We start from the raw sequence: 11,070 nt of genomic DNA, 5'->3' as shown, positions 1-11,070 counted from the left end.
CCCACAGACAGGATAGCACATACCACGGCCTTTGATATACCAGTCGTAGTGCACTAGCTGTAACGAGAAGCAGCCCAGTTGCACCACCGACGGGAATCCATCTCAAACCGACCGCGCATCAAGCTAGCTCTTTACCACTGGGCCACGCTCTTTGTACCAGGTTATTGGTTTAAAGAAACACACCCATCAACAGGGCCGTACCCTGATCAACATCCTAGGGAGGGGTACTACTTTTTATAAACAAATGAAACACTATACAAATTCAACCCTGAGATGTGTATGCTATTTTCTGGAGTAAAAAAGAAAAGTGAGGTTCTCAGGGGGGCAATTGCTCCCCCTGCCCCTGCCCCCCCCCCCCCCCCCCCCCGGAAGGTACGGCCCTGACCATTTTACACAAAAATTACTACATTTGCATGGGCTGGAATTGCTACACAAAAATATTCAATGTCAACAAGTTACACGTTTGCAAACTGCATGCACTCCCCTATTAACTTCAGTCTAATAGTTGCCACTTCATGTCATGTCATGTCATAGGGTTTTACGTGCACATTCAGAACACTTCAAAGTTCACTGCCTTAAATAATCACAGTCAAAATGCAAATTACTTGTGCGGACATTTTCCGGATTGTCAACTAAATGTGAAGATAACTTAGATCTGTGGCCAATTGTTCCATGGCGCTGTGAAAGGGAAAGTGAGAGAGCATTAAATGTGTCTCGTTTCCAACAACTAGGTTAAAGTCATCGAATAGACGTATGCACGGTTATTGTACACTTTTGATTTTTCTTTTTATTATTGACGGACGAGTGTGACAGCAAGAGTGTCTATCTGTTGTCAATCAAAACATCGAGAGTGCAGTAACCATGTATACCACGAGTAGTACGTTTACGCGGTACCTGACGCGATAAGAATGTTTGGCTCAGGTGAGAAGTGAAGTTTCAAAAGTGTGCGTTTATACAGATTTCTTACACACCCGTTGGTGACATCATCATTCGTTATTTTTGATAACACATACTTATTAACACATATACGTGCGTTTACATTTCAAAGACATACGACTGGCTTCTCCTAGGTGATGACCATCCAATGCAAAAAAGAACGGTCGAATCGATCACTCCGCGGCGTAAAAATATCTGAAATTATAAGCGAAAAAAGAAAGAAAGAAAGAAAGAAGTGTTTTATTTAACGACGCACTCAACACATTTTATTTACGGTTATATGGCGTCAGACATATGGTTAAGGACCACACAGATTTTTTTTAGAGGAAACCCGCTGTCGCCACATAGGCTACTCTTTTACGACAGGCAGCAAGGGATCTTTTATTTGCGCTTCCCACAGGCAGGATAGCACAAACCATGGCTTTTGTTGAACCAGCTATGGATCACTGGTCGGTGCAAGTGGTTTACATCTACCCATTGAGCCTTGCGGAGCACTCACTTAGGGTTTGGAGTCGATATCTGGATTAAAAATCTCGACGGGGATCCGAACCCAGTACCTACCAGCCTGTAGACCGATGCCCTGCCACGACGCCACCGAGGCCGGTTATAAGCGAAAAGGCCGTAAATAGGTTTTTGTTGGAAAAGGCATTTAAATTTATTTTAAAACTCTTTTTTTCCAGGATATGTTAGAAAATAGAATACAACATTCATGTCCGTTAAATATATCATGTAGTATTCTTTATTTATACGGATTTATTGCAGTGAAAACGAATGCTGGTCAACTTACACCAAAACCAACTCGCCCCAGTGTTTGGACAACTCGCCCCAAACTTTATTGTCCGTAAATAATTGTGATAAAATTAAAAATGGACGTCTACAACTTTCATTGATTAATATTACAGTAAACCTCCGCTATTACGACCACATATTAAATGGTTTTGTATTAGGGAGATCTTAATATTGGATAAATAATAATCTATTACAATGAACCGTCAAGCCTATTTTAACGACGTTTGTGAGTTTTTTCCTTATTTCCTTAAAGGAATGATCAGGCAAGACTTTTGGACTCCGACTGATGTGCATATTCAACACTATTTAATGCTCATTATTGCTTAAAATGTTGGTATATTAATTCAGAAAAAGGTAATGATATGAGTTGACTAAACAGTGTGGGGCGAGTTGACCAACCGCGTTGGAGGTGAGTTGGTTTTAGGGCGAGTTGTCCTGCTCCCGTGAAAACAACCCAAGCATGATACAATTCGTCATAACACCGTATGACGTTTAACAAGTACACATTTTCATTATATGGGATTTCATTGTGGAATATCTCTATAAGAATGTCTGCAAATGTGAACGACAAAACCATTTGCATATCCAAGCTCGTATCTTTGTACAAGACTTTACACAGAATGTTTTGAACAAGTCGTAATAAGGTACATTAAAGTTACATACAAAAATATCAATCTAATTAAAATTAGCTCCACTATTACATGTGGATCTAACACCAGCCAGTTGGAGCTCATGTCCACCAATCAAAACCTTACTTGCAGAATCCTGCCAGTGATTTAAAACTAACAACACTGCGTAGTCCCCAATGTCCAGGTAACATTTACAGTCTGTAAATAATAATTTAAATATTGACCAATCACACTTCGCCTTTAATAACTTTATTTGGGAGCATACAAATTCTAAAAATATCGGGCGAGTCTATTTTAGTGGCCGCAGTACAGCGAACCATACCAATACGTACGGGGTGGGTTATCAGTCTTCAATTTTACATTAAAATTTATTTATTTATTTATAAAAATTAAAAACTAAATCAGTCTTCAGTTTTACATTACAAATTATTTATTTTATAAAATAAAACATGTTTTAAGGCATTCGTAATTCACACAAAATATGTCGTATACCCTCAGGATAATTCGGAATGTTTTCAAATTATTTTTAAATCACTGGCAGGATTCTGCAAGTAAGGTTTTGATTGGTGGACATGAGCTCCACTGGCTGGTGTTAGATCCACATGTAATAGTGGAGCTAATTTTAATTAGATTGACATCAAATTTTTTTTAAATGAAGATAACGTAAGATCAGACTGTTATTTTCTGTGACCCAGCCTCCATTATGTTTTGTAATGATGACAATACTCACCCCTATATATTATTATTTATCAATTGTCTCCTAACCACTTCCTTCTTTTCCTGTCACTGGCATTAATTTTACCAACATTATAAATGTATAAACATTAGATTTTCTGTTCTTATTTTGGTCATCATTATCTTTGGATTGGTGGACATGAGCTCCAACTGGCTGGTGTTAGATCCACATGTAATAGTGGAGCTAATTTTAATTAGATTGCAAAAATATCGAACAGTATTTCTTATTGAAACGTACAGTTTCTTGCTAAAAGTATTGGTTTTTGTATGTCCTGTGTGTTGTTAGCTGTCGCAATGTACATGGTTTACGTATTGGTTTGTTTAACGACACCACTATAGCATAATGATTTATTAACCGTTGGCTATTGGATGTGAAACGTTCAGCGACAGCGGACGACGCTAACGTTCACGAACCTATATCACTGGTTCCCGATGTCGTCATTTGGTTTAACGCAAAACGCATAAAGCAGTCTTGTGAAGGTGTTTCTGTTCGGTAGAAGGGGTCATTCTCACACGTAATCGTCGAAGGAAAACACGGGTCTACAACTTTTCATTGGCAGCAAGGAATCTTTTACATGAACTTAACCATAGACAGACCATGGTTTGTGCTATCCTGCCTGTGGGAAGCGCAAATAAAAGATCCCTTGCTGCTTGTCGTAAAAGAGTAGCCTATATGGCGACAGCGGGTTTCCTCTAAAAAAATCTGTGTGGTCCTTAACCATATGTCTGACGCCATATAACCGTAAATAAAATGTGTTGAGTGCGTCGTTAAATAAAACACTTCTTTCTTTCTTTCTGGTCGGTGCAAGTGGTTTACACCTACCCACTGAGCCTTGCGGAGCACTCACTCAGAGTTTGGAGTCGGTATCTGGATTAAAAATCCCGTGCCTCAACTGGGATCTGAACCCAGTACCTACCAGCCTGTAGACCGATGGCCTAACCATGACGCCACCGAGGCCGGTAAACCATAGGCAGGGTCGCGGCCTTAATATACCAGTCGTGGAGCCACTTTGTTTAACAATACCACTAGAGTACATTGATGAATAATAATAATAATTAGTTATTGGATGTCAGGCAGTTGGTAATTTTGACATGTAGTCGTCAGGGAAACCCGCTGCATTTACTTTCATTGACAACAAGGGTTCTTTTATATGCACTTTCCCACAGCGAGGACAGCACACACAATGACCTTTAATATACCAGTCGTGGGGCACTGGTTGGGACGAGAGAGAAAACCTAATCAGAGAATAGGTCAACCGAGGTGGGGATTTGATCCTACGACCCAAGCATCTCAAGCGGGCGCTCCTCTGACTCAGCTAGGCTAAGCCCCCCCCCACCCCCACCCCCATCCCCGTCCAAAGAAGTTTAAACCAATGCAGTCTTGTAAGACAACCAAAGTTAAATTTTGTTTTGTTTAACGACATCACTAGAGCACATTGATTTATTAATCATCGGCTGTTGGGTGTCAAACATTTGATAATTTTTACATACAATCTTCGAGAGGAAACCCGCTACATTCTTCCATCAGTAGCAAGTGTTCTTTTATATGCACCATCCCACAGGCAGGGTAGTACATACCACGGCCTTTGATATACAGATTGTGGTGCACTGGATGGATCATAGACCGACCGCGCATCGAGCGAGCTTTTTACCACTGCGCCAAGTCCACCCATTTGTAAGAGAAGCAAGTACGGATATAGGACATCAATTACTTTTTCTGTCCCTTTCAAATGGAGAGTCTTCGCGAATGATTCCCCGTACCACTACAACAAACAAACTCTACGTCATCGATAGTAACATGAACACACTGGGGTAATGAAGTAACATCATCTAATAATGCTTCTGGCACGTTTTTGTCTTCGGAGAATTGACGCTAGAGCAGTATTCAAAGACGGTAAACGCCAGACCATATTATCTGCGTGTTGCAGATTACATCCTACGACATCACACTGTCAGAGTGATTAATTCGTGTTCCAGCTCTACTATTAAAACGTCAATAAGATACAATTGGGACCAGCTTTCAAGATGTGAATGTCCAAAACCTTAGTGGTATAGGGGCATGTTAAAAATGCTCTCTCTCTCTCTCTCTCTCTCTCTCTCTCTCTCTCTCTCTCTCTCTCTCTCTCTCTCTCTCTCTCTCTCTCTCTCTCTCTCTCTCTCTCTCTCTCTCTCTCTCAAGATGTAATAAAGTTACAGTTTGGTAGAGCGCCCACCTGGTGTGCATGAGTGAAAGGATCGATTCCCCTTGGTGGCGTCATTCTCTGACTGTGTTTTTCCCATCCCAACCATTTCCCAACGACTGGTATATCAGAGGTCGTGTTATGTTCTATCCTGTATGTGTGAAGATCATTACAAAAGGTCCCTTGGTAATGGAAAAATGTAGCGAGTTTCCTCTTAGACTTCAGAGTGATCAAATGTTTAACATCCGATAGCCCGTGATTGATAATTTAATGTGTGTGACAATGACTATAGGGTGTATACTACCAAATCAAATCCCATAGACGACAATAGTAACATATGTTTTTAAAACTTCTACTTGCAGCGTATCAATCGACATAAACGCCACGGATATAAATCCTATTACCCCTCATCCTTAAATTGAATAAAAAAAAATTGTGGATCAAGCTGCTCATTTCTGAGATAACGGGTAGCGTCTATGACTACCCTGGATCCGCACAAAATTCGAGTACTTTTTTTTCTTCAGATACCCCATACATGTTTCAAGCACAAGGCTACTTGCACAGTGGTACTAGATAAAACAAAATTGCATACATTTTTTGCCCAGATGAAACTTTTTGACAACCGACACACTCAATTTATCACCAATCACAGGACTTGTGGTGTTCACTTCTCTATCAAACGTTCGGTGCACCTCCAACTTTGACCCAGCCGGAAGTTATTTTGTGTAGTACTACCTAAAGAGCATTGAAGAATGGCGAACGACCGTAAAAATATTAATGTGGATTATATATTCTGAATGATTAAGGTAGTACTAAACCAAATAGCATCCGGCTGGGTCAAAGTTCGTGATAAAGCAGTTAATACCACAAGTCCTGCCACTGGTGATAGATGTGACAGTGTTTGTTGTTGTAAAACATTTTAGTTTCATCTGGGCAATATATGTATGCAATTTTATTTCATCTATACCACCGTGTCAAGTAGCCTTGTGCTTGAAACATGTATGGAGTACTTGTAAAACCAAGTACTATAATTTTATGCAAAACTAGGAGTGTTGTAAAAAGTCCCGTTATATTATGTAAGGTCAGTTTACACTTTGATGGACGGGTTGTAGTGAAAAAATTGTGGGTCATAGTTTGGTTGATATATTGCATATAGTGGTTTTGACCACATACTATGGGATTTTACGAGACTTAAATAACAATAAAAAAAATATTTTACCAGCCTTAAATAACAATAACTAATGCATTTATATGAACACTCGCTTTTTCAGCTCTAAGCAAAACAATCCTCGCTCCACCGTGAACTCCGCATGATGAAAGTGCAGCTTGAGAATTAAATGATGAACATGCAAGCACGATCCCCCACCCCCACCCCCACCCCACACACACATTAGCACAACAATTAACCATCTAAACACAATAATATACCGTATTAAAATATATCTATGATATTGGTTAGATTCAAATTCACCTTCTGAGTCTTACCGTCACAGCGTCGCCGCTCATTCTCCGGGATTGTATACATGTAACCCCCCCCCCCCCCCAATTATTTAAACTATATATATATATATATATATATATTATATATATATATATACTATATATATATATATATGTATAAACATGTATTATTTAGTTTTTAATTTTTGTGATAATGAAACAGAACTTTCGCTCTTTTAGTTATGTTATTATTTTCATCTGTTTTGTTTTTCTTCCAGTGTTTTTAAATTTCCATGAAATATAATACTTAAGTGGCCTCTTGTTTAAGGTACCTACCTATCGTAAGAAGTCAACTCTTTATTCTTCATTCTCCCAAATCATTAAATATATGGTATTCACTGAGATATTAAGCTGACACCTGATTTAAAAAAACCACAATCTTTTCATGCTCCCTTTGGTGGCTCTTTAACACACGTTTGACTATAGGCCGTGTATATTAATGTTATACTAGTTCAGGCTGCCAACTGTTTCGACGAAGTTGGCCAACTCGCGGATCTCTCAACTTCTATGACTGTCCAGTTGCTAGTTAGGTGCACCACAAAAATTCGATTGTCTTCACATAGCTTAGCTATTGAAGTTGAGCGTTGTAATAATATTGATAGATGTAATCAGAGGCGGATCTAGGGCCCGCCCGCCCCCCCCCCCCAAATAAATTTTGCGACAGTTATAATTTTATTATATATTAATTTAAAAAAAAAATTACGATGCTATCCAAACCTCCACCAAAGTTCCATTGGCAAACCGCCTCATGTCATTGGGGCCCCCCTAAATGGATTTTCTGGATCCGCCACTGGTAATAGAGTTTAAGTAATGTTGACAACGTGGAGAGATTAAAGACGAGTTTCATTGTGTATTATGTAGTCCAATTTTTTTTTAATGATTTAAGAGTTTTATATATTAAACATTATTATAGGGTGCATCCATCTATGTTCAAATTAATACATTTGCTAAGTACAAATAATATTAAAGATTTGTGTAATTTAGGTAAATATCTATTGAAAGTATTAAAAAGAAAACCGTGAAACGTATGTCATTGTTACTTAGAGACAAATTCGAATTGCACACGTTCTATTCGTTTTCCGTCATGTTACTTGTATTTATAACAGATGAGCAGTTATTGCTCAAAGTTTCAATAAAGACTTGGAGAATAGTCTGAGCGCTCTTACAACTATACAACTACGACCAATTAGTTGTTAAAGGGACATACTCTAGTTTCAGCCCATGAAAATGAACACAAAGTTTAGTTAATCTACAAACCTGTAACACATTTGGATAAAGTTACAATTGAGTGAAACATGAGTCTCTGACTTTTAAATGGTGAAATACACTCTAAAAATAGACTAAACTCGACTCCATAACTGTTACTTCTCAGACGCACGTGCGTTTTTTAAAATATGAGAAATGCATTTTGTGATATTAAAAACACCAGGATGACCAAAAATACTTCGAATGTACGGAAATGAAGTTCTAAACAATAAAATCTAAGCAAAGTATGATTTTAGTTGTCAAAAACGACTCTAATAGTAAACAATATGCCTAAGTGTGTCCCTTTAATCTGAGAGCAGTCGGGAATTGGGAAAATTACAACGCAAGCGTCGAGTTGGTCAACTCCGTCGTGACAGTTGTTAATCTGATACTTGCATTATGTGACGATAATTTTCGTGTTCCATAACGTTTTTTGACAAGTGTACCATCAATTCCGCGTGTATGACGTTATTGTCGCCCGTTTCGGAACGAGAAAGCCCGTTACGTAATTTATTGAAAGGCCACTGGACTTTGAAATACCGACTTATGTAATGCTACGTAACATGTCAGTCAACGTGAAAATAGCGTCTAACTGGCTTTTAAATACGGTGGGACGGAGGTGTGTGTGTGGGGTGGGTGGGTGGGTGGGGGGGGGGGGTATCGAATGCACAGTGAGTAAGCCATCGGATTTAAGGTTGCATCTATAGGAGAAAAAAAAAAGTGTGTTTTGTTAACGACACCACTAGAGCACATTGATTTATTAATCATCGGTTATTGGATATCAAACATTTGGTAATTTTGACATATAGTCTCAGAGAGGAAACCTGTTACATTTTTTCCATTAGTAGCAAAAGATCTTTTACATGCTCCATGCCACAGACAAGATAGCAAATACCACGGCCTTTGATACATCAGTCGTGGAGCACTGGCTGGAACGAGAAATAGATCAAAATGGGCCCACCGACACGGATCGACCTCAAACCGACCGCACCTCAAGCGAGTGCTTTACCACTGGGCCACATCCAGGTTGCATAGAATGAATGAATGAATGAATGAATGTTTAACGACACCCCAGCACGAAAAATACATCGGCTATTGGGTGTCAAACTATGGTAATGGAAACAAATAAGGTGATGATCAACATCAACAGAAAAATTCAAGATATAAATAAAAACAGTGTAAAGAACTGTACAAAATACAAATACAAATATCAAAGAGAGATACTGACTTTTACTCTAAACTTCAATGTGTGCTGTATTGGCCATTCTCAAAGAGAATGTTACACCCCTGCACCACGGTGAGGTTACAGGACGCGCAGGGGAGGTTGTATAGAAGGAAGGAAATGTTTTATTTAACGACGCACTCAACACATTTTATTTAAGGTTATATGGCGACAGTCATATGGTTAAGGACCACACAGATATTGAGAGAGGAAATCCGCTGTCGCCACTTCATGGGCTACTCTTTTCGATTAGCAGCAAGGGATCTTTTATATGCACCATCCCACAGAAAGGACAGCACATACCACGGCATTTTGATATACCAGTCGTGGTGCACTGGCTGGAACGAGAACTAGACCGATGGGTCCACCGATAGGGATCGATCCCAAACCGACCACACATTAAGCGAGCGCTTTACCACTGGGCTACATCCAGGTTGCATAAAAGGCGGATGATTTTGGCTCAAATTAAACGAAAATGCACAAATCTACATAATAACATTTATTCATATTAGCATTAGTGCTAAACAGTAAGGTCTGCAAACGAATCACTACGCATGTTTACATGGATTACAACTAATATTATGGGTAGAATGATGGAAATACATTGTAAAAAGGTTTCAGGCCAGCTGATTTTGTTCTAATATTTCTATCGATTTTACCCGAATTTCATAATTTGCTTTATCACTGTGTGTGTTTGTGTGTGTGTGTGTGTGTGTGTGTATGTGTGTGCTGTAGGTGAATAAAAACACACATACATTAATATACACAAACATTCAAACCAGTAACTTCTGTCCAGAACAGACAACTAACTGTTCAGGAGGGCAAACAATCACGCCGCTCACTAGACTGGTTTTTGCGTTTAACATGAAATGAATGTGTAATGATAGAAGTACCATGGCACTAGTCAAACTGTTCGCGAGCGTTCAACCTCCTGAACACGCCCCACTGAGATGTGCGCCCAGAATTGCGTGCTTGAACCAGCACCGCTGCAATGTAAAATGAAAAATCAGCGTATACACTACGTCGACTTCTCTCTTACTAACCCCAAAACCATTAGCTTCTACTGTCTTGAACAGGCAGCTGAGAAGTGTGCCCAGGACTGCGTGCCCAGCTTTAACAGGATACTGAAACTGGGAAAATACTTTCCAATGAAAAAAGAAATGAAAATTAATTGACCCCCCGCCCCTCTCTCTCTCTCTCCTCTCCTCTCTCTCTCTCCCTCCCTCTCTCTCTCTCCCCCCTCTCTCTCTCTCTCTCTCCCTCCCCCCCTCTCTCTCTCTCTCTCTCTCTCTCTCTCTCTCTCTCTCTCTCTCTCTCTCTCTCTCTCTCTCTCTCTCTCTCTCATACTGCACTAGCTTATTGCTTTTTATACCTGTGAATCTTCTGATTCCGTTATACTCTTAAAGGTGCTATGACAAAGTTACAATAATGGGGTTCCCGCCAAATGTTTTTTAATACATTTTTGATTTGAAACATAATGCTTTTACATTCAGTTATATAATTACAACCAGGCCCCGTGCTTATAAACCTTAAAGTCTAGACTTTAATAAAGTCCAGACTTTAACGTCATGGCAACGCCATTCAAATAGCATTAAGTTAAAGTCTGGACTTTATTAAAGTCTAGCCTTTCAGTTTTATAAGCACGGGCCCAGATAATTCCATACTAAACGTCAATTTTTATATTCTTTTTAATTTTCTTGTGATTCTAAAAGTAGATAGTTCTTAGACAAAGATTTCTCTTTCAATTATATCTTTTAAATGGGATCTAAAAAAAACAGAAGAGAAAAAGTGAGGACTAAATTATTTATCTGGAAAGGGCAAACGTTCAGCAATG

The sequence above is a fragment of the Gigantopelta aegis genome, chromosome 8, assembly GCF_016097555.1.
Source record: "Gigantopelta aegis isolate Gae_Host chromosome 8, Gae_host_genome, whole genome shotgun sequence".
In the NCBI taxonomy this organism is placed as follows: Eukaryota; Metazoa; Mollusca; class Gastropoda; order Neomphalida; family Peltospiridae; genus Gigantopelta; species Gigantopelta aegis.
This window is presented reverse-complemented; position numbering follows the sequence as displayed.